The sequence below is a fragment of the Pinus tabuliformis genome, chromosome Q (assembly GCF_031772625.1).
Source record: "Pinus tabuliformis cultivar Carrire ecotype Pingquan chromosome Q, CPIR1, whole genome shotgun sequence".
NCBI lineage: Eukaryota > Viridiplantae > Streptophyta > Pinopsida > Pinales > Pinaceae > Pinus > Pinus tabuliformis.
Genome location: NC_142296.1, coordinates 914,174,719 through 914,198,481, shown reverse-complemented (window position 1 = coordinate 914,198,481; position 23,763 = coordinate 914,174,719).

The following is a 23,763-nucleotide window of genomic DNA, read 5'->3' as shown; positions in this document are numbered from 1 at the left end:
CACTTACATGAATTAAAATTGCATGAATGGAAAATCTAAAATATCAAACTTGAAAGCAATCAAATGACATAATGAAATCAAAGAAAAATTACAAAATGAAATCTACTCTACCTTACATTCTAATATGCTCCATGACATCTATTTCACATCTCCTTCCATGTTGAGAACATCAAAGCTTTATTCAAATTCTTCAAAATTACAAAGTACAACAAAGCTCTCCAAAGCTTTCCAAAGCCATCTCACAAGCTAACAAGCTAAGACTCACAAGCTAAAAGTCTAACTAGTGAAGGAGAGAGATCTCCTATTTATACAAAAAGATGAGAAGCCATCTCATTAATGAGAGTTCATGAATCTCTCCCTCTACCTCTAGAGTCCTAATCAAAATAGGAACTGATAAGACACATGTCTTCTTAGAGTTACAATATAATTGGGAGATGTGACACATATCCTCATGATCCCATGATTCTTTCCACTCAAATTCGAATTTGGACTTAGAGTGCCACATAAGGGTCTTCTAGAAGCCTCCTTTCAACCTACACATGTCAACAATCTCAACCCATTTGTTAGGTATAATCATATGCACATTATTTTCTAATTTTTAACCACAAATTAACTTAAAAGGCTTAGAATTAATAAAGATTGGAAAAACATAAATGTGGCCCAATGATAATGAGAGTGGGATGAATGTGGTGACATAGTAGTGAAATGGAGGTGATATAATGGACATAATAGTGAAAGTGTAATGGAAATGAATGACATTTTCAAGACTCAACAATTATCACCAGTTTCCAATAAAGCCAATAGAAGTACAAAAGACTGCCTTTAAATCCAATGAAGGCTTTTTTGAATGGTTGGTTATGCCCTTCGGGTTGACAAATGCCCCTACTACTTTTATGATGCTAATGGATGACATCTTGAGACCCTTCACCAACTCATTTATGGTGGTTTATCTGGATGGCATCCTCATCTTCAGCAAGAGTTGGGAAGGAACACATTCAGCAGGTCCTGCAAACCCTTCGGCAACACAAACTGTGTGCTAAATTGGGAAATGAATCTCTAGCATGAGCCAGGTCCAATACTTGGGTTACATCATAAATGAACGTAGTGTGGATGTGGACCTAACCAAGATCCAAGTCATTCGGGATTGGCTAGCCTCGACCACTCTAATGGAGCTTCACATATTTTTGGCCCTTACAAATTTCTACCAGAGGTTTGTGTTGGGATTCTCCCATATCACTTGGCCTTTGAATTAGATTACTAAGGGCAGGGTGAAATAAAAGTTTTCCTGGTTCGAGATCCTAACAAAAGGCGTTTGTTGAGTTGAAACACCACCTCTGCTCTGCATCGGTACTCACACTTCCAGACCTGCAACAACCATTTGAAATCGAGACAAATGCCTTAGACTATGTTATTGGTGCAGTCGTCATCCAACATGGGCATTGAGTGGCCTATTATAGTCAGACACTTTCCGATACAATTTAGAAGTACCCCACCTATGATAAAGAGATGTATTCCATTGTGCATGATTGCCAATAATGGAATCACTACATTTTGGGGAAGGAGATGGTCATCCACACCAACCACCGACCTATTCAGTTTATATAGACACAAGGAAAGTTGTAAAATGATCACCATCAAATTTGGTCTACATATCTGCAATAATTCTACTTCAACATTAAATACAAAAAGGGTAGCACCAATCATGTTGCAGACTACCTCAGCTAGTCCCCAATTGCAACAATGATTACTGTTCTCAACTCTTGTGGTCATGAGACCTTTGGATGGCCACAACTATACAAAAATGATTCAAAATTCATCTCGACATACCAAATAATAGTAGTTGGCAAGCAAGTTCCTAATTTCCACCTCCCGGACACATTATTATGCTAACTATGCCACCTTTGTGTTCCTTCAAACAAGTGTGCCAAGATTATTTGGGAGGCGCACTAGAGTTGGGTCGCAGGAGACTTTGGTGTGGAGAAAACTTTGTTGTACTACAAAAGTACTTTTATTGGCCCAAAATTTGAATGGATGCTAGGAAATATATCAGATCCTGCACTGCCTACGCCATCGCGAAGCCAACCATCAAGAAGCGAAGCATGTACACTCCTCTGCCTACTAATAGCCATCCATGTAAATCCATCTCCATGGACTATATGTGTTATTCTCTTGACCTGCGAGAGGATGATAGGATACCAAATATGCAAAGAAATACAACCTAGAACACAAAAAAAATGAGAAATAACAACATGTATTTTATTATTTAGAGATGAAAGCAATGTTCACTTGCCTCTTTGAGGGGGGAACCTCCAATAGAGCAGTGCTCGATTACAGAATAAGACACGACGCTCCTCAATGGGGAGTCTCATACATGCAATGCCATGGGTCAGTACCATGGTTCTATTAATACCATCTATCTAATACCATGGCCCATTTGCAACTAACTGTGGTCCCTTTATTTCAATGCGGGTTAACCACTTACAATTATTAATATGGGCTTTATTGACTCTTTAACTAACTATAACTATGAATCGACCCTATTACATAAAAACAACCTTGTCCTCAAGGATGAAGCTGCAGAAACTGTAGAAGAATAGTGGCTGGTTCCTAGGTTTCATCTTCTGGAGAGGTGTCTTTCCACTTGACGAGGACTTCCTTGATCGTGCGGCCACACAGGTACCATTCTTGCATGTCAAGAACCTATTCAGGTTGGAGCCAAATTGAACCTTACTCATCCAATTCCAGTAGACTAGTTTGAATTCTAAAATTGTTCCCTACCACTTTCTTGAGGCATGAGACATGGGCGACAAGATGGATTTTTGCAGCGGGTGGCAAGGCTAGATTGTAGGCTACTTCTCCAATGAGCTGAAGTATTTGATATGGTCCATAGAATTTTGGAGCTAATTTTGGATGACCCTTGTCTTTGATCAATGTTTTCTTGTATGGTTGCAGCCTCAAGAATACCTGATCCCCTTCTTGAAATGTACGCTTTGAATGATGTTGGTCTGCCTATTGCTTCATGCGATTTTGAGCTTGATGGAGATTATCTTTGAGGTGGGCAAGCACGGTTGCACGGTTCTATAGGAGTTGATCCACTGCTTATACCTTAGATAATCCAGGGATATAAGAAGTAGGTGAAGGGGGGAGTTGACCATAAACTGCTTCATATAGAGTCATCTTGGTGGTGGCATGATAGTTAGTATTATACCACCATTCGGCTAGAGGTAACCACTATACCCATAGATGTTTCTTTTCTGAAGTGAAACACCTGAGGTAGGTCTCTAAACATTTGTTGACTGATTCAGTTTTTCCATCAGTTTGGGGATGATAAGAAGTATTGAGTTGGAGTTGGATGCCTTGTATCTTGAAAAGTTCCTGCCAAAAATTACTGGTGAAGATCTGGTCACGATCAGACATAATGGAAGTGGGCATGCCATGCAATTTGAAGATCTGGTTCATGAAAGATTGAGCCACCAAAGTGGGTGTAAAAGGGTGGGGTAGGGCGCAAAAATGAGCATACTTAGAAAGTCTGTCCACAACCACCATGATGAATGAATTGTTACATAACTTTGGAAGGCTAGTAATGAAATCCATAGACACATCCATCTAGATTGAGGCAGGTATGGGCAATGGTTGTAAAGTGCCTGGGGACTTGACTGTTTCTCCTTTGTGGTGCTAACACACATCACATTCTACTACAAAAGTAAGAATGCCCTTTTTCATGCCTATCCAAAAGAAGGAACGACAAGTTTGAGCATAAGTCTTCTGAAAGCCTGAATGGCCTGCATGGGAGATGAGTGAAACTTTGCCAAAATGCGCCTTTTGAGGGTGGATGTTGGTGATATCACTACTTTGTCCTTGTAGCGAAGAATATCGTCCTTCCAAGAGTAGCCCACTATGGAATTTGGATCTGCTTGCAAGTTATGAATGAGTTGGGAAAGTGAAGGATGTGAAAACCATTCCTTGCGAGCTTCTTCAATCCACTCTGGAATGGGAAGAGAGATTGCTAGCAGGGTGATGTCCTCCTCAAATTGGCATGATAAAGAATTTGCTACCACATTATTGCGCCCTTTCTTATAAATTATCTCATAATCACATCCCAACATTTTGGCTAGCCATTTATTTTGCTGTGGCGAGGATAGGCATTGCTCCAAAAAATATTTAAGCCTTTGATGGTCTGTGTAGATTTGGAACCGCCACCCCAATAAGTATGGTCGCTAGGTATCCACTGCATATAAGATGGCCACCATGTCCTTCTCATAGGTAGATTTTCCCAATTTTTTCCCACTTAGTTGTTGGCTACTGAAGGCCAAGGGTCAACCTTGTTGCATTAAGACAACCCCAATACCCATACTTGAAGCATCACATTCAATCACAAAATATTTGGTGAAGTTAGGTAGTGCCAATACAGGAGTGGAACACATGGCATGTTTGAGAGCTATAAATGCCTGTTGTGCTTCATTATTCCAGAGGAATGAATTTTTCTTGAGAAGGTGAGTGAGGGGTCTGGCAATCCGACCATAATTGCGGACAAATTTGCGATAGTAGCTGGTGAGACCCAAGAATCCTCTCAAACTCTTCAAGGTATTTGGTTGGGGCCAATCTTGCATTGCCTGGATCTTTTTTGGATCCACCCTGACACCTTCACGCCCCACAATGTGGCCAAATACTCGACTCCTTTCATGCCAAAAGAGCACTTGGATAATTTTACAAATAATTTATGCTTCCCGAGCAGTTGCAAGAGTAGGTCTACATGCTGAAGATGTTTTTCCGAGTTGAGGTTACAGACGAGAATGTCATCAAAGAAGAAAAGGAAAAATTTTCTGAGATATGGTTTGTGTAGGTGATTCATGAGGCTCTGAAAAGTGGATGGGGCATTACAGAGACCAAATGGCATGACCAAGAATTCATAATGGCCTTCATGAGTTCAGAAAGTAGTCTTCGGAATGTCTACTTCTTTCATGCGAATTTGGTGATAACCCAAGCGAAGGTCTATCTTAGTAAAGAATCAAGCCACATTCAGTTCATCCAGCAAATCATCAACAACTGGGATGGGGAATTTATCTTTGACCGTTAGCTTGTTGAGGGCCCAGAAGTCTGGACACATACACCATTCCCCATCTTTCTTTAGCACCATGACCACTGGCAATGAATAAGGACTAATGTTAGGATGAGTGACACCAACTTCCATGAGTTCCTTGATGATTTTTTCAATTTCATTCTTTTGGGTGAAAGGGTATCTATATGGGCGCACATTTGGTGGTTGTTCCCCTGGGACCAAAGTAATGCTGTGATCATGTTCCCCTCTCGATGGTGGAAGTTCACGAGGTTTGTCAAAGATCTGCAAATGGTTGTTTAAGACCTGTTGCATCTTAAGATGAATATGCAGAGTAGGGGGCTCGAAGGCCTAAATGGCATTAAATTGGGCGATAACTCCATGGTGGCCCTTTTTTAACAACTTTTCCATCCGATGTGAGATGATGATAGAAGGAGTACTTGCTTAGAGTCCGCGAAGGGTCTGCGTGTGGTCATTCTGCTTAAAGCTCATATATAACTCCTGGAAATCCATTGTGATTTGGCCGAGTGTTCAAAGCCATTCAGCACCGAAGACAATGTCACACCCACCCATGTTGATGGCAAACATGTGGGTATTTAGGTGGTAATCTCCCATCTGAAGTTTGATAATTTCATAGCAGCCATCACATTTGATTTTCCCCCCATCAACAATCTGTACCTGGAAATTAGAGACTACTCTGACAAAACAATGCACAACTTCTATGACTCTCTGATGGATAAAGTTATGCGTGCTACCACTATCCATCAAGACTACTACAGGGCGATGTTTAATAAAACCTTTGATTTTGAGAGTTTGGGGAGAAGAAATGCCTGCCAAAGAATGGAGCGAGATAACTACTTCTTCTGGTGTAGCTGGGAGCTCATTCTCTTGCTGGTTGTCCTCATCTTCCTCATCTAGTCCCTCAAAGGATGGGGCTTCCTCAGATGAACTGTGATCAGTAGCATCAATTTGAAAGAATTTGGGTTCCTTGCATTTATGCCCCACAGAGTATTTGTCATCACAGTAATAACACAATCCTTGCTTTCTTATTTTCGAAATTTCTGCTAGTGACACCTTTTGAACCTTAAGTGTTTGGGTAGTGCCCGGAGCTTGGGTGGGGTAGCCCTTGGCTATGAAATTTGGATCAGACGACTGGGTCACTAATGCATGTTCCACTTCGTGAGCTGTTGTGCAAGCTTCCAACCATGTGGGTGGGTGGTGCATCCAGACGTGAGCTTGGATGGCGTTTTTGAGACCACTGATAAAACATTCAAAGTAGAATTCATCTGCCAGAGCTCCTGTGCGGAAGGCTAATTTCTCAAAGGCTATAATATAGTAATGTACTATGCCTGTCTATATGAGCTTAGTAAGATGACCCAAAAAATTGGATTCACATTCAAAGTGTTCACAAAGGGATTTTGAGAACGCCTGCCAAGTAATTGGTCTTGCATATCATTTTTGATGCCACTACCAGCATTGCCATCTTTCTTGGTCCAAGTAAAGGCCTCCCACACATAGCTTAGTCTCATCATCTCTGATGTTATTTAGCATGAAATATTGGTCCATTTGTGATATCCATATTGCTAGATTAGAGCCATCAAATTTGTACATGTCCAGCTTGGGTGGTTGAGGGTGGGAATGTTGGTGGTTTCCATGGAAGTGAAGAGAATGACTAGATTCTTCTTCATGGTCTTCATTAAAAGCATATGCCTCCGATTATGCTACCGAGTTTCCCTTTGTGAATGTGTCATTCAATGTCTGGATCTGCCTTGCTAATTCCTCCAACTTGTTTTCAAGGGATTCCATCTTCTCATTGGCCATAGCTTGAGCTTTGGTTTCTACTATACACAAATCTGGTTGTCACTGTGAAAAAATTTGGGACCGCCCAAAAATTGAAGCTGACAAGTGAATGGTACCACCTTGCTCAGCCCGTCATCCTGATTCTTATGGGATAAGTCTCTTATAAGTGTCCTGGGAGGGCCTTAAACTTTTTTTTTCTACTCCGATAGGAGTTTTACTCCCCACTTATCAATACTATAGTAGCCAATTCCCAGAAAAGTTAATCCTACCCAATGCCCGCGAGAATCACCCCAAGGTATAGGACCCACAAGCCTCCCTACAAAAATGGTTAGATTTGTCCGTGAAACCCTAAACTGCAGAGTGTGAGTAGGAATGTGGCAACGAACAAACCTCCGCTGCTATATCTGAATGGTATTCTGGTGGATCTGATTGTTGCGGCGGTGCAAAACCTAATCTCTGAGATCTGATCTAGCAAAGAAGATGATGGGCGATCATCAGAGGGACAAGGGAACTATGGTCTCAAGGAGTGTTAGGTGCTACAGATCGTAATATACATAAGGGTCCAACAGTAGTACTCGACCCAATATTTCAGGGCACTAACTAAGGAGGATCAATTGTACCCTTAGCCGTACTAATCGACTACCCGATCATACGTACGGGTAATCTCCCCAAGTGCTGTTTTTGGTGTACTGTAGCAACAAGACGGCTGACGATTTATCTACGGTGAGGTTTCAGTTGAGCCTAGGGGGCTTCAGATATACCCAGAGGGTATGTGGAAGACGGTCTGTGCACGGTTTTGTCTAATATGCTACTACTCGAAGGGGTACCCACAGGGGTTACAAGGGAGTCCAACAAGCGTGACCACCTCTTGTATTTCCTGTGTGCATGCCTCCCCAAATCCGCAAGATTATGCTCTCAACGATAGATCCCGTGGTTTAATGACGCTGGAACATGTCTCTAGCCAAAAACATTTCTGCTACAATGGAGATACCACTGGCCCTGGAAAGTTCTCTGATACCACTTGTTATTCTCTTGACTTGCGAGATGTTGCTAGGATACCAAATATGTGAAGAAATACAACCTAGAACATAGAACAAAATGAGAAATAACATCATGTATTTTATTATTTAGAGATGAAAGAAATGTTCACTTGCCTCTTTGAGGGGGCAACCTCCAATAGAGTAGTGCTCAATTACAGAATAAGACACGATGCTCCTCAATGGGGAGTCTCATACATGCAATACCATGGGTCAGTACCATGGTTCTATTAATACCATCTATCTAATACCATGGCCCATTTGCAACTAACTGTGGTCCCTTTCTTTAAATGCGGGTCAACCACTTACAATTATTAATATGGGCTTTATTGACTCTTTAACTAACTATAACTATGACTCGAACCTATTACATAAATAAGGGGGTTAGAGTTGGACCCTAACAATATGTCTGGCCTCCATCGTACTAAACATGGTAATGACTGTGTATTTGTTGTCGTGGACAAATTTTCTAAGATAGCTATATTAGCGGCCTGAAAGAAGAGTATCACAACAGAGGACACTCCCAAACTTTTCTTTGAATGAATATGGGTACATTTTGGGATCCTACAAACCATTACGTCGGATCATGATATCATGTTCCTGAGCACATCCTGGTCAAGCCTGTAGACACTATTGGACACCAAGCTCACCAAATCGACTGCCTTCCATCCCGAGATTGATGGCCAGACGGAGGTCATCAATAGGATGATAGTGCACATACTCCGCATGTACAACTCCAAGCACCCTCGAACCTAGGATGATATTCTTCCATATGTGCAACATAGTTATAATAGATCTCTCCATAGCTCGACTGGTTGCATTCCCTTTCAAGTGGGTCTAGGATTTCAACCATTGTGTCTGATTGATGTTGCCATGCTTCATGTGACTATGCAGACAAAATCCACTTATGTATTGTCTGAGGCTGATAAAGCAAAAAAATTTATTAAACACATCCAACACATCGCCAGCAAGTGCATGACATCCTAGAGAAGTCAAATGCCAAGCACAAGCAATGACATGATCAACATCGGGTGCTACACAAGTTTCAGGGGGGAGATAAAGTCTGGTTGAATTTTTGAAAAAAAATGTCTTAACGGAGTCCATCGAAAGCTCAGACCACTTCTATATGGTCCTTACACCATTACCAACAATGTGAGAGACAATTCTTTTGAGCTCAACATTCCCCCATTCCTTGTCTTGCACCCAATGTTCAATGTGGACCACCTTTAAACATGCTTCCCACCATTGTTGGACACATCAGAGATTGCAGAACAACTCACACCAACCGATTTAAACCCAGACTGCATGGAATAGGCTACAACTAATTAGATTTTGGACACACAGGTCAAGAATAATTGCTAGAAAAAGATCCAAATGTATCAGGTTGTCAAAGCTGGCCAACTCCTGCACCAAAGCAAGTGGCTCACTAGGGACCAAGTTCAGCAAAAGTTTCCCCATCTCATGGAGGCACTCAACACAATGGGGACCATTGCTTTGTAAGGGGGGAGGATTGATCCAGGTGGATATTTTTTGGCCACCCTCCAATTCCACTTGGATCCCCAACACTGTCTCTTTTAGTTTTTTAGTTTCCTTAATTGTAGTAGAGTTTACTATTTTTGGCAGTTTTTCGGGGCTTAACTTCTGGAGCCATTTCGAGGCCCAAAATCTCGTTTTTATGGAAAACAAATAGACTATAGGGTTCCATATTTAGCTTGTCTTTTTTTTCTAGGATGCCCTTTGAGATCTTTGAAATGAGATATTATGATAGCCAAACTGAGATCTTATGACAAAGTTACAACCCCGGGAAATTAATGTACCAATTTACCCAAACGAGGTTGACAGTTTTGGCACTTCATCTCCTAGGGTTAGGCTTCTTGATGTTTAGGGTTTTCCATTATTTCTCAATAATAAATAGGCCTTGGAGCCTTATTGTGACATAGTTTTGAGGCATGTAGCTGCCATATATCTTCTCAAAGATCAACTACCATCGCCCAAGCTAGTCTTATTTCCATTTTGTTTGTAAGCATATTTAAGTATTTGATGTTAATGAAATGAATTGTTATTTCTGCTGCACCTTTGTATTTATGGTTATATCTAAAATTTGTTGCATTACTGTTTAAATTCAGATCAGTGGTATCAGAGCAGTCTGCTCTTTCTCTGTTTCTCTTTGCATGTCTCCAAGTGTTACATGTCTATTTGGGCACATCACTCCTGACATTCAGATCAGTACAATTAGGGCTCATCAAACCCTAATTCAGTTGTTACATGCCCTAGACAAGTCATCAAATTGAATTCTTCCATCCATGAAATTTTCCTAGCCTGAGACCCTGTTGAAATGCCTCCTTAGGACACTAGCGCAGCTTTGGTCAGAGGTAGCTGTGCTGCAGAGCAGGAAGGCCCATTCAGGCCTGCACTGTAGTGCACTTAGGCCCTCTTTGACCTGCGCTGGGCGAGAATGAGTGAAATTCACATTGGATTCTAGGAATATTCTCTGATTCTAGAGCATTCTAGAAGGATGCCCAACTCTTATCTCATCCTATGAGGTCGAATTTGGATAGGCTATGGATCAATTACCCCTCTATCCTCTCATCCCTTTCTCCATGGAAACTAACTCAAATTTTGGAAAGCCATTCAATGCCCAATTTATGACATAACCACTTGCATTCCCTATAAATTGACCACTCAACATAGTGATCAAGGGGGCTAGAATTTGAAGATTGTAAGGAAATACTGTTGGTTTGAGATTTGAGTTCATATCAAGTAATGTTATGCTGCTAGATTGGTGTGCTTTTGGTGTGACGAGGGTTGGACTGAAGCTGGATGAGTGACACGAGATTGAACCACATTGGGTGAAACTCTTCCTTCTACATTAATAAAGTTGTTTATTCCTTTGCTCATATTCTTTTTCATATATATAATGATTATGTGTTTCAATATTGTCGATTCCATTGGTTTATAGTAGGTAGATCATATATGCTTTGATCGTTGTCGTTTCTATTTCTACTGACACATGTTCAAATTGAGTGGATTCAGTTCAAGCGGGAGCGATGGGAGAAATTCAAAGGAGGTCAAGGAAGCAAAAGACTACAAGTAAGTTCCTTCATATCATTTATCTACTATAGGAAAAGGTTAAACTACTTTCTTTCTGTTGTTCTAAGTGTAGCTACCCACTTAGGGAAAATGTGTTTATCCGTAGATACAAATTCCATATAACAAATTGGCGACTCTACTAGGGAATGACTGTCATTCTTGGTAGTTTAACCTCATCATATTACACCCTAGTAAACTTTTCTTGACTTCATTGATCTTATTTTAGTCATTTTGAAGTGTTTTTGGTCAAAAAATTGTGATTAGATGTCCCCTGATTGGGCTCTCTAGCACCAGCACAGCCTTGGTATTGACACAGTGCGCTTCAAAGCACCCTTGGCTTAGAGAAAGTGCACTGAAGCACACTGTCTCCCACTCTGGGCTGCACTGATCCTCCTTAGGCTAAAAAACACACCTTTGGCTTGGTTTTTCCCAAATTTACTTCTGATTTTGTTTGCTGAAAGATCAATGTTTTCAATGGTTCTGAAATCAATTTGTATTTCTTCTCCTAGCCCTACTTTGGCCTTGATTGTTTAGTGTTTCTTAAGTGATTTATTTATCATTATCAATTCATTGTCAAGGTTAGCTTACAATCAATTAGTCTTTTCTAAAAAGGAAGTGTCGTAAAGTCTTCATTTCTTTGAAAAAGGAACTGTCGTAAAGTATTCGTTTCTTGCAAAAAGTATTGATTGATTGTTTGTGCATTTAGTTTCCTTTTTTTCATCTAAACATTAAGGGAAATGAAAAGAAAAACTTGCATTATGCATTTAGAGGTTTGTGTGCGATTGTAGGAATAATATAGGGAAAGTTGCATTAGATGTGCTCTATGCTCTTTGATTGAAGATTCTAATTTCTCTATCCCTTTTAGTTAAGGTTTTCATTGTTCAAATAAAACAAAAAGAATGTTTCTCATCATAGTTGCATTCTAGGAGTTTCAGAAACATCACGCAGTGAACCTGAAAGGAAAACTTTTAAACAAGATCAACTAAAATTTATCTCAATTAACCTAATGGAGCATTGTAACTTAACGCATAACATTTAGAGGTCTAGGATAGAGACGTGTTCCGGCGTCGTTAAACATAGCAGCTGTCGCTAACTGTCTGCGATACATTGCGAGTGTGATACCTCATTCCACCTATGTAAGTATATCATAGCTCGTCCACGTACTTTCAGGAATATAGGGCAGTGTTATAGTATGAAAAGTATAAAGGAATGCTCTCACTGTGTGGTTTCGCATTAGACAATGCTAACACAGATTGGGCCTCCACGTACTTTTGGGTATATTTGGGAGGACTACATGTTAGAAAATTATATATTACGGAGCAATGGAACACATAAAGTATTGCAGAAATATAAACACAGAAAACACGCAAAACAAGAGAGACACAGATATACGTGGTTCACCCAGTTTGGGCTACGTCCACCCCGAGCAGCCAATCCTTCCTTTCTATTATTCAGCAAAATGAAGAGACACAACCTACAACAAATCCGCTGTAATATCCTCTGTTTTCTCTCACAGTCTCACCTCTCTGTTTCTCGCTCACAGAATATACATCTATTTCACAGCCTCAAATACAATGCCCTCATACAAAGAGAGGGGTTGCCTTCTAGGGCAAAAAACCCTAAACTAAACATAAGTTCTACCGTCAGATCATCTACCTAATGAACGACCCAGATTGACTAGAAATTACTATACTTTTACAAGGCAATTTTACATTTGTTTTTAGCTTCGGGGGCGCTGCCCCCGAGCCCCCGTCGGGGGACCGCTAGCCCCCGAACCCCCAGCCGGGGGGGATCAGCCCCCCCAGACCCCCACGGGGGGGACAAGTCCCCCCCGCACCCCCCTGCATGGAGGGGTGTACAAACTTCCTGGGGTATACATTCGGCTGAAACAAAGACCTCTGAACAATCATGCTCCACACACAACAATCTCCCACTTGGAGAATGATTGTAGAAACTCCACCGCTGCTTCATTTGCTGGACAATGACTCCTCTTTGGACCTGGCTGTTTCCCATCTTCATCGTCATCCTTGAAGACCAATTGAAACTGAGCATATTCTCAGTTTCTCCCTGGTTACAACTTTTGTTAGCATATCTGCAGGATTCTGGCTAGTGTGTATCTTTTCCAGCTTCAACTCTCCATCTTCCAACACTGATCGTATGAAATGGTACTTGAGCTGTATGTGTTTAGTCCTAGAATGAAATGCTGAGTTCTTTGCAAGATGAATGGCACTTTGACTATCACTGTATAACGTGCCCATATCATGCTCCTTACCCAATTCACCCATAAACCTTTGTAACCAAATCATTTCTTTACTAGCCTCTGTAGCAGCAACATACTCTGCTTCTGTTGTTGAAAGTGCAACAACACTTTGGATTTTTGAAACCCAACTGACAGCTGTTCCTCCAACAGTAAATACATATCTTGTAGTGCTCCTCCTGTTATCTCTGTCACCTGCCATGTCTGCATCAACATATCCCTGTAGAGAAATGTTTACACCACCAAAGCATAATGCGTGATTTGTGGTACCTTTCAAATATCTGAGAATCCATTTCACTGCCATCCAATGTTCCTTTCTTGGATTGTTCATGTACCTTCTTACAACTCCCACTGCATGTGCAATATCAGGCCTTGTGCAGACCATTGCATATATTAAGCTTCCAACTGCTGATGCATATGGAACTTTAGACATATAATCCATGTCTTCTTGGGTCTTTCGGCACATTTCCTTGCTAAGTTTGAAATGGCTAGCAAAAGTTGTACTAACTGGTTTTGCATTGTGCATGTTAAATCTTTTCAACACCTTTTGTATGTACTCATTCCGAGACAATGTTAATTTGCGATTTTTCCTGTCTCTAGTGATTCTCATACCAAGGATTTGTTTTGCAGCTCCCAAATCCTTCATTGCAAATGAATTTGCCAATTTTCTTTTGAGCACATTTATTTCCTGCATGTTAGATCCTGCAACAAGCATGTCATCTACATACAATAACAATATAATATAGCTGCCATCATTTTGCTTTTTCAAATAAACACAATGATCAGAGTGACATCTAGTATAACCTTGTTCAGACATAAACTTGTCAAATTTTAGATACCATTGCCTTGGAGCATGTTTTAAGCCATACAAGCTCTTCTTCAACCTGCACACTAGTTTTTCCTTCCCTTTCACCTCATATCCTTGTGGCTGCTGCATATATATCTCTTCCTCCAAATCCCCATGGAGAAAGGTTGTCTTTACATCTAACTGCTCAAGATGCAAATCTTCAGCTGCTACAAGACTTAAAATGGTTCTGATTGAAGTCATTTTAACAACAGGAGAAAATATTTCATCAAAATCAATACCTTTCTTCTATGCAAACCCCTTCACCACAAGTCTAGCTTTGTACCTCTGTTTTCCTCCATCTTCTTCCTTCAGCCTGTAAACCCATTTATTCTTCAATGTAGTTTTTCCTACAGGCAACCTGACTAAATCCCAAGTCTGGTTATGCATTAAGGAGTCCATCTCTTCTTCCATGGCTACCTCCCACTTCTTCCTGCTTTCAACCTGCATTGCTTCTTCATAACATTCGGGTTCACCGGAATCAGTCAACAATAAATAATATAATGAAGGAGAGTATCATTCAGGGGTCTACTTATCCTGGTAGATCTTCTAACACCACTTTTAGGTGTTTGGGGTGCCTGTTGCTGTTGTGGTGGTTGCTGTTGTTGTGGTTTTTGATTATTATTATTTTCAGGCACCTTTCCTTTTTCAGTGATTTCATCAAGAACTGCGTATTCCTTGTTTTCCTTTTCCTGCAACTGATTCTTATACAAGACCTTTTCATTGAATATTACATCTCTGCTCCTAATGATTTTGTGATTTTCATAATCATATAAGCGATAACCAAAATCATTAACACCATATCCAATAAAGGTACATTTCTTTGACTTTGCCTCAAGCTTTGTTCTATTTTCTTTATCAATATGGACAAAGGCCTCACAACCAAAAGGCTTTAAAAAGGAGTAGTTTACCTTTTTACCTGTCCATGCTTCCTCTGGAACACCACCATCCAAGGAACTTGAAGGCCCTCTGTTTATTAGATAAACAACAATATCTACAGCATCTGCCCAAAATTGTAAAGGCAATCCTGCATGCAATCTCATGCACCTTGCACACTCCATGATTGTTCTGTTCATCCTTTCTGACACACCATTTTCTTGTGGTGTTCTTGGAACTGTCTTCTCTCTGTGAATTCCATGCTCTGAACAGTACCTATCAAACTCTTTGCTGCAATATTCACCTCCATTGTCTGATCTAAGACACTTCAATTTATTTCCTGTCTCAATCTCAACCAAAGCTTTCCATTTCTTGAAAGTATCAAATACATCAGATTTATTCTTAATACAATAAATCCAAGTTTTTCTAGTTGCATCATCAATAAAAGTAACATAATAACGAGAGCCACTGAGAGATGATACCTGAGCAGGTCCCCATACATCTATATGCACAAGCTCTAATTTTTCATTCTCCTTTTCTTTCCCAACTCTGAGAAATCTGACTCTCTTCTGTTTTCCATAAATGCAATTCTCACAGAAGTCCAAATCAACATTCTTCAAACCCAGCAACAAATTCCTTGAGTGAAGAATCTTCATCCTCTTTTCACTCATGTGTCCGAGCCTATGATGCCATAATGCTGCATCTGCTCCTTTGGAAGTTAAAGCATCAACAGAGTTAGAAATACCATTGCATAAATACAATGTACCAACCTTTTCACCTTTTGCTATTACCAGGGCTCCTTTGGTGACCTTCCAAGCTTTATCTGTGAAAGTTTTCACACAACCTTCACCACCTAACTGCCCTGTTGAAATCAGATTTTTCTTTAGATCTGGAACATGCCTTACCTCCTTTAATAGCCATTGGTTTCCATTCTGTTGTTTTACAAGAACCTTACCCATTCCAACGATTTTACAGGGTTTGTCATCACCCAGATGAACTTGGCCAAAATCTCCTTGAACATAGTCATGAAAGTATTTCTTATCAGGTGTGGCATGGAATGAAGCCCCTGAATCTACCACCCATGAATCAATAATATTTTCGAAAGAAAGAATCAAAGCATCTTGTAACACCTCACCTGTCACATTTTCTTCATGATTGTTTTCTTGCTGTGCATCTCCTTCTTTTCCCTTCCGAGATCTAAAGTCTTTCTTTAAGTGTCCTTTCTTTCCACATTTCCAGCACACTATCCCCGATCTGGACTTGGATCTACCTTTCCTTGATTTACTGCGATATCCTGAGCTCTTTCCTCTTTCCATTTTTCTTCCTCTAGACTCTGCACTCAAAGCATTTCCCGATGTCTCACCGGAGCTTTTCCATCGCATTTCCTCGCTAAGGATAGCACCGACAACATCATCAAACTTTAAAGTACTAGATCCAGAAACGAAGTTACTAATGGCCATTACCAAACCATTCCAACTTTCTGGTAATGAGCACAAGAATAACAGAGCTCTAACTTCATCATCAAAGTTTACCCCTACAGAACTTAACTAACTTGTAACTGTGTTAAAATCATTTAAATGGTTTGCAACAGATCCACCTTCCGACATATTCATATTAAATAACCGTTTCATAAGAAATACCTTGTTTGAGGCCGAGGGTTTTTCATATAGTTTCGACAACGTCTGCATCAAACCCTCTGTCGTGGTTTCCTTCGAAATGTTGAAGGCGACTGATGCAGCAAGGCACAACCGTATTGTTCCGAGTGCCTTTCTATCGAGAAGGTTCCATTCTTCGTCTTTCATACCCGTCGGCATCTTTGTTTTTCCACCCAATGGTAGGTATAGATCTTTCTGATACAGATAATCTTCCATCTGCATCTTCCACAGCGAGAAGTTTTGGCCATTAAATTTCTCGACCCTAAACTTACCATCTTCCACCATTGCTCCCACTCGAACTAGGAACCCTTCTTTCCTGCGAGTTTATCAGCCAAATAGACCTTCGACTCTGATACCAATTGTTAGAAAATTATATATTACGGAGCAATGGAACACATAAAGTATTGCAGAAATATAAACGTAGAAAACGCACAAAACAAGAGAGACACAGATATACATGGTTCACCCAGTTTGGGCTACGTTCACCCCGAACAGCCAGTCCTTCCTTTCTATTATCCAACAAAATGAAGAGACACAACCTACAGCAAATCCACTGTAATATCCTCTGTTTTCTCTCACAGTCTCACCTCTCTGTTTCTCGCTCACAGAATACACATATATTTCACAGCCTCAAATACAATGCCCTCATACAAAGAGAGGGGTTGCCTTTTAGGGAAAAAAACCCTAAACTAAACATAAGTTCTACCGTTAGATCATCTGCCTAATGAACGGCCCAGATTGACTAGAAATTGCTATACTTTTACAAGGCAATTTTACATTTGTTTTTAGCTTCGGGGGCACTACCCCCGAGCCCCCGCTGGGGGACCGCTGGCCCCCGAGCCCCCGCTGGGGGACCGCTGGCCCCCGACCCCCCAGCCGGGGGGATTAGCCCCCCGGGACCCACGCAGGGGGGACAAGTCCCCCCCGCACCCCCCCACGTGGAGGGGTGTACAAACTTCCTGGGGTATACATCCGGCTGAAACAAAGACCTCTGAATAATCATGCTCCACACACAACACTACATTAGGTTTCTATCCATCCATAGATAACTGAGTCGGCCGCCTTGTATATTGTGATACACCGAAAACAACATTCGGGGAGATTCCCTGCAAGTATGTTAAGTCTTTGGTTTACTGAGGCAGTATATTGCAGTTTATAGTTACTTGGTAATCCTTTTGCCTAGATTATCCCTCTTTTGTTTTATTATGTTATTTTGATAAAAATAAAATTAATTGACTGCGGATAACATCCTCCATGTCACTCAGTTGATCTTAGGTTGAGACATATGGCAAAAACTCCAGAGTCCACCGATCAAGAAAATCCTTTTAATTGGAATCCTAGTCCTTTTCTTCCTTTTGGAAATATTGGTGCTCCATATATGGCTACATTATCCCTTCCAGGATTTACCATTGGCTTGCTAGTATGGTTGTTTCCAACCTCCTTGGTTCAAGATATCTTGATTTCTCCATAATAAAGTACTCCTCGACCTGGACAAAATCAGCCTCTAGCTGATCCTAAAGTTGACCCTTTACCTTATTCATTGGTTGTTTCTTCCTCCCCTTCTTCCTCTTCGCCTGGTGAAAGTATTGACACTAGTAACTAGGTTGATAAGAAGAAGAAGAAGAAGAAGAAGAAGAAGAAGAAGAAGAAGAAGAAGAAAATTTAGCAAGGGGGCAACCAAGAAACCATTGCTTTGAATGAAACTTCTGATGAGAAACCGTCCGGTAAGCCTCACACACTTCGATATCCTTGCAAAATTTGTACGAGAGACCATCTTCTTCGAAACTGTTTTGGTATTCCTCAGATCTTAGAAGAATGGTCTTCCCATTCACATCATCTAATGTCATCAACTTCTAGAGATCATGTTGGTGACACACCATCAACTAGTGGTAGTAAAGTTCATGAAAAGAAGGGTAAAATTAAGTTTCCCTGTAGGTTATGCGAAGGGAATCACCCCATTCACCTTTGTCCCTATCTGGATGAAGCCAAAAATGTGTTGGATAACCATCCTACTTCTCCACAATGACTTCCATCTGGTTACAAGAGATTCTCCCTTAATCCTTCACTAGTTGATGAAGTGACTGACCTAAATCAATCATTGGTCAAACCCACTCTCTTTGAATGTGAATCCCATGAGTCTATACCTGATGAATCACAGGTTGAGGAAATAGTTGACCCAATTTCACCTTCAGTTAATCATACCTTTCCCATAGAGAGTGAGTATGATACCACTCAGGTTCTTTTCATTTCTTTAGATTCCAATGAGTTTGGAGGCAACCCTCCCGTTCCATCAAGATAGGAGAAAAACACTCCAGTTCTCGTAACTCAAGGGGGTAATTCCCCTATTCTTACGGTACCCCCTCCAAGTAGTCTAGTCACTTCCTTTGATTGGAATCGACTAGCAGGATGTTGTCTTCCTTCTTATGTGCCTTTCCAAATCATAGTACAGGTTTTTAATATGATTGTATCTAACACTATTATAGATGAAGGTGCATCTATGAGTATCCTTTCCTCCACTACTTGGTAAGTGCTCGGTTCACCGCCACTTGTGCCTATTACCCAGAATTTGTTGGCTTTTAACAAAGGAACCAATCAACCATTAGGGATCCTTCCTAAGTTTCCTATTACTTTGGGAGGAAAAATTGTTTATCTCAATGTGATGGTAGTCCCAGGCCCTTTATATTAGAATTTACTTCTTGGGCGCAACTATCTTTATGACATGGGAGCTATTGTTTCAACACTCTTTCGAGTGATGTGTTTCCTGCATGAAGGCATAATTGTCACCGTTGACCAACTTTCATTTCTCGATCCAAATATGACTTCCATTCAACCATCTTCTCTAAGTGGTCCTTTTGTCCCAATGGTATCTTCCCTACCACGGGTTAATTATGTGGCAACCCGTTCCATGCCTACATCAATTGATGATCAATTCCATGATGTTGTGCATTATGTACTGGGGGCATTGGAACCAGATCTCTCTAATGGATTCCTCGCTACATATCCCTTCCAGAGCATTGTTCTCCCATCTGATGAGAACCTCTTGGAAGTCATGACCTCTTATGCCTTGTGATCAAGGAATACGAGGATAGTTCCTGGTCTTGTGTCAACCTCGTTAAAAAAATGAAACAAAGGTTATGAGCATAGTTCTTGGCCTTGTGTCAAGCTCATTAAAAAATGAAACAAGGAATATGAGGATAGTTATTTTACTGTGTCAACCTCATTAAAAAAATGAAATAGGTCCATGAGCATAGTTCCTTGTCTTGTGTCAAGCTTGTTAAGAAATTAAACAAGGAATATGAGCATAGTTCCTTGTCTTGTGTCAAGCTTGTTAAAAAATGAAACAAGGAATATGAGGATAGTTATTTTAGTGTGTGAACCTCATTAAAAAAATGAAACAGGTCCCAGAGCAGAGTTCCTTGTCTTGTGACAAGCTCATTAAAAAATGAAACAAGGTCCCCTGGAGCAAAGTTCCAATTCGAGTCTTTGGTTAGATCTTGTAAAATCCCAGTCGAGTCTTTCACTTGATCTTGTAAATGAACCTTCAATCCATCCACCTGATAGCCATGAGTAGTCTACTTAGGTGAATGTAATGAAGGTTGGAGGGCATGAACCTAGAATAGAGTCATCATGCTGGGGGCATGTAAACCAATCCAAACATAGTTTTTGTTTCAAGCTTGTGTAAACATGAAACTAAATCCAAGCATAGTTCCCAATGGTTCAAGCTTGTGTAAAAATGAACCCATCTCCATTTTAACCCTCGTGATTTCGTTTCTATTAGCCTCTTTTGCTAGATAAGCCTTGGTTTTTCTCCTTCCATCGCCATTATTTTCGTGGTTGATCATATGCTTCACTTGGTTGTTTTTATCATTTTTGAGGAAGAGTTGCAATGAGTGTTCTTATTAGCCAGCCACTTCAGATAAATCAACATGTTTTGAGAAGTTCCAACATCACCAGAACTGGTTGCTATCCTAGACACCACTCGTTCCTCTAAGTGGATTCCTCTTTAAGCTCTTTTCAGACTCTCAAAATATGAAAAGATTGTCGAGCGCTTGTCCTTTTCAGCTCATAAACGATTGGAAACAACATCTAATCATTATAATTTTAACCCTTTTCCAGACTGAGATAGATTATTTATGAAAAAGGAATACGTTGATTGAACATGGTCAATAGGTTCTCTCTTGTATTATTTTGCGCTTTTTTGGACTTGAGAGACAAATTTAAAAAAAAGAACTTGTGGAGTTTTCTTTTTGTCCCTTTTCAAACACTATAAACATGAAAAGGACTGAGTTATCATTGTTGTTAAACTCGTTAAAACATCAAAGAGTGCCAAACTTGTCTGTCATGAAAAGACCGAGTTTCACCTTTGCTAGACTCGTTAAAACATCACATAGCGATGGATTCACCCGAAGGGGGGAATTATACTACAAGAATATGTTATCCTCCTCAAGCTTGTTAAACAATAAAGAGGTACTGGTTAGCAATAACTAGGGAAAATTGGAAAAAGGATAAATCACTTTATGGTAGCAAGTCGCTTTTGAACATGACACTTTCACTTCATCTTTGTGAATATTTGGGTTGGGTTATCTGCTTGATGGTTGTCATACCTATGGTCTATCACACCATTCATCACTTTGGTTTTGGGTCAATGCTTCCAATTCATTCAGTGTCGTCGACATGTTCAGGAGAAGTCACTTAGTAAACTTCATCCTTTACAATACTCATAAACCTTCATTTTCATGACCGCCATTCCTGAACCTTGTGTCATTAGTCACATTATGTCTTCAAAATCATTACACTTGTTTCATGTCATTGATGGGGGATACATCAAGGCCCTCCTACGACAAGGCGCTTCTTGTCAACATCAGCACATTATCCAGGAAGTTGACTTTGAAACACCCTTCCAGTAGCTTGAGGCTTGCATACATCAATGGAAAGTCTCTCACTTCCGGCGACAGGTTGAAATCACTGGCCTTCGACCGAAAGACTTTGTATGGTGTTTGACATCAAAACATATATTCACACGAGGAACACTGTATTGTAGTACCTTGAGAATCATTATCATTATCGACAATCTCTCTTGCGTCCGTTAACAACTTACATCATTGGCTGGTAATCAGACGACGTCTTCCCATGTTCGACTTCAAATCACATTTTCACATGGTTACACTCATACTTGAGTGAACAATTGGATGAGATAGAAGACCCCGAATCTAGTTTCATCCATCTGGGTTGCGATTTCAAGAGAGTACTAAATCATCTGTACGATGGCTTTACACAGATGGTCATCCTATCAAGGATCTATATCTGTAGATGACTATCTAATTTATGTACATGTAATGAAAAGTTTATATGCTGAGTATGGGTATGCCTTCCCTCAGCAATTCATGAGAAATTCAAACATATTATGATATTATTTACTATAATCGATGTAGGTCACCATCCGCTTCAGATCCTCCTCAACACATCATAAAGCATATCACTCGACATTATCATTTTCGAATTCATGCTGTAGGAGGCAACTGTTACAGGTCTATTTGGGCACATCACTCCGGACATTCAGATCAGTACAATTAGGGCTCATCATACCCTAAGTCAATTGTTACATGCCCTAAACAAGTTGTCCAATTTAATGCTTCCATCCATGAAAGTTTCCTAGCCTGAGACCCTGCTGAAATTCCTCCTTGGGACACCAGTGCAACCTTGGTCAGGGGTAACTACGCTCCAGAGTAGGAAGGCCTACACTGCAGTGCACTTAGGCCCTCTTTGACCCACGCTGGGTGAGAATGAGCGAAATTCACATTGGATTCTAGGATTGTTCTCTGGTTCTAGAGAATTCTAGAAGGAGCCCAAATTTTATCTCATCCTATGAGGTCGAATTTGGATAGGCTATGGATCAATTAACCCTCTATCCTCTCATCCCTTTCTCCATGGAAACTAACTAAAATTTTGGAAAGCCATTCAATGCCCAATTTATGACATAACCACTTGCATTTCCCTATAAATTGACCACTCATCATAGTGATCGAGGGGGCTAGAATCTGAAGATTGTAAGGAAATACTATTGGTTTGAGATTTGAGTTCATATCAAGTAATGTTATGCTGCTGGATTGGTGTGCTTTTGGTGTGATGAGGGTTGGATTAAAGCTGGATGAGTGACACAAGATCGAACTGCATTGGGTGAAACTCTTCCTTCTACATTAATAAAGTTGTTTATTCCTTTTCTCATATTCTTGTTCATATCTATGATGATTATGTGTTTCAATGTTGTCTATTCCATTGGTTTATAGTAGGTAGATCATGTATGCTTTGATCGTTGTCATTTCTATTTCTGTTGACACAAGTACCAACTGGGCGGATTTAGTTCAAGTGGGAGCGACGGGAGCAATTCAAAGGAGGTCAAGGAAGTGAAATACTACAATTAAGTTCCTTCATCTCATTTATCTACTATAGGAAAAGGTTAAACTACTTTCTTTTTATTGTTCTAAGTGTAGCTACGCACTTAGGGAAAATGTGTTTATCCGTAGATACAAATTCCATATAACACCAAAAGTTCGGGATATAAGGAGCTAGGGCTTGAACTGGCCGAACCTTTGTAAGACCAGCCTCACAAGTCTTGACGGCCTCCCATGAGGGAAGAAAAGAAAGATGAGGGGGCAGGAAATCCTTTCAAAATCTCGCTCAAAGAAGCCCTCGAGCGACAGAGGAATGCCATGACGGACAACTTTTCCCAGATCCTTCAGCGACTACCCAAGGGTGATGCATATACTTCCAAAAGTGAACCAAGAAGCGCAACACCCTTTAAGGTACATGTTAACTTTGACATTCCCATATTTGAGGGTCAGATAGATGCAGACACTGTAGATTAATGGTTAAATATGCTAGAAGGATATTTTTCTGTTCACGATTTTTCTAGCTGGGAAAAAATTACTTTTTCTCTTCTCAAAGTTGCCCCCCACATCAAGGATTGGTGGGAAACCTATTGTGAGTAGAAGGATGAAATCATGTTCGCACTATTTTTGGCCACACCCACTTGGAATTCGTTCCAGGATGCCATCAAGGAGTAGTACTACCCTGTTAGGAGCTATGAGGATAAATACATAAAGTGGACCACATTGTGACAGGGAAGGAACCAAGACATGACAGGGTTT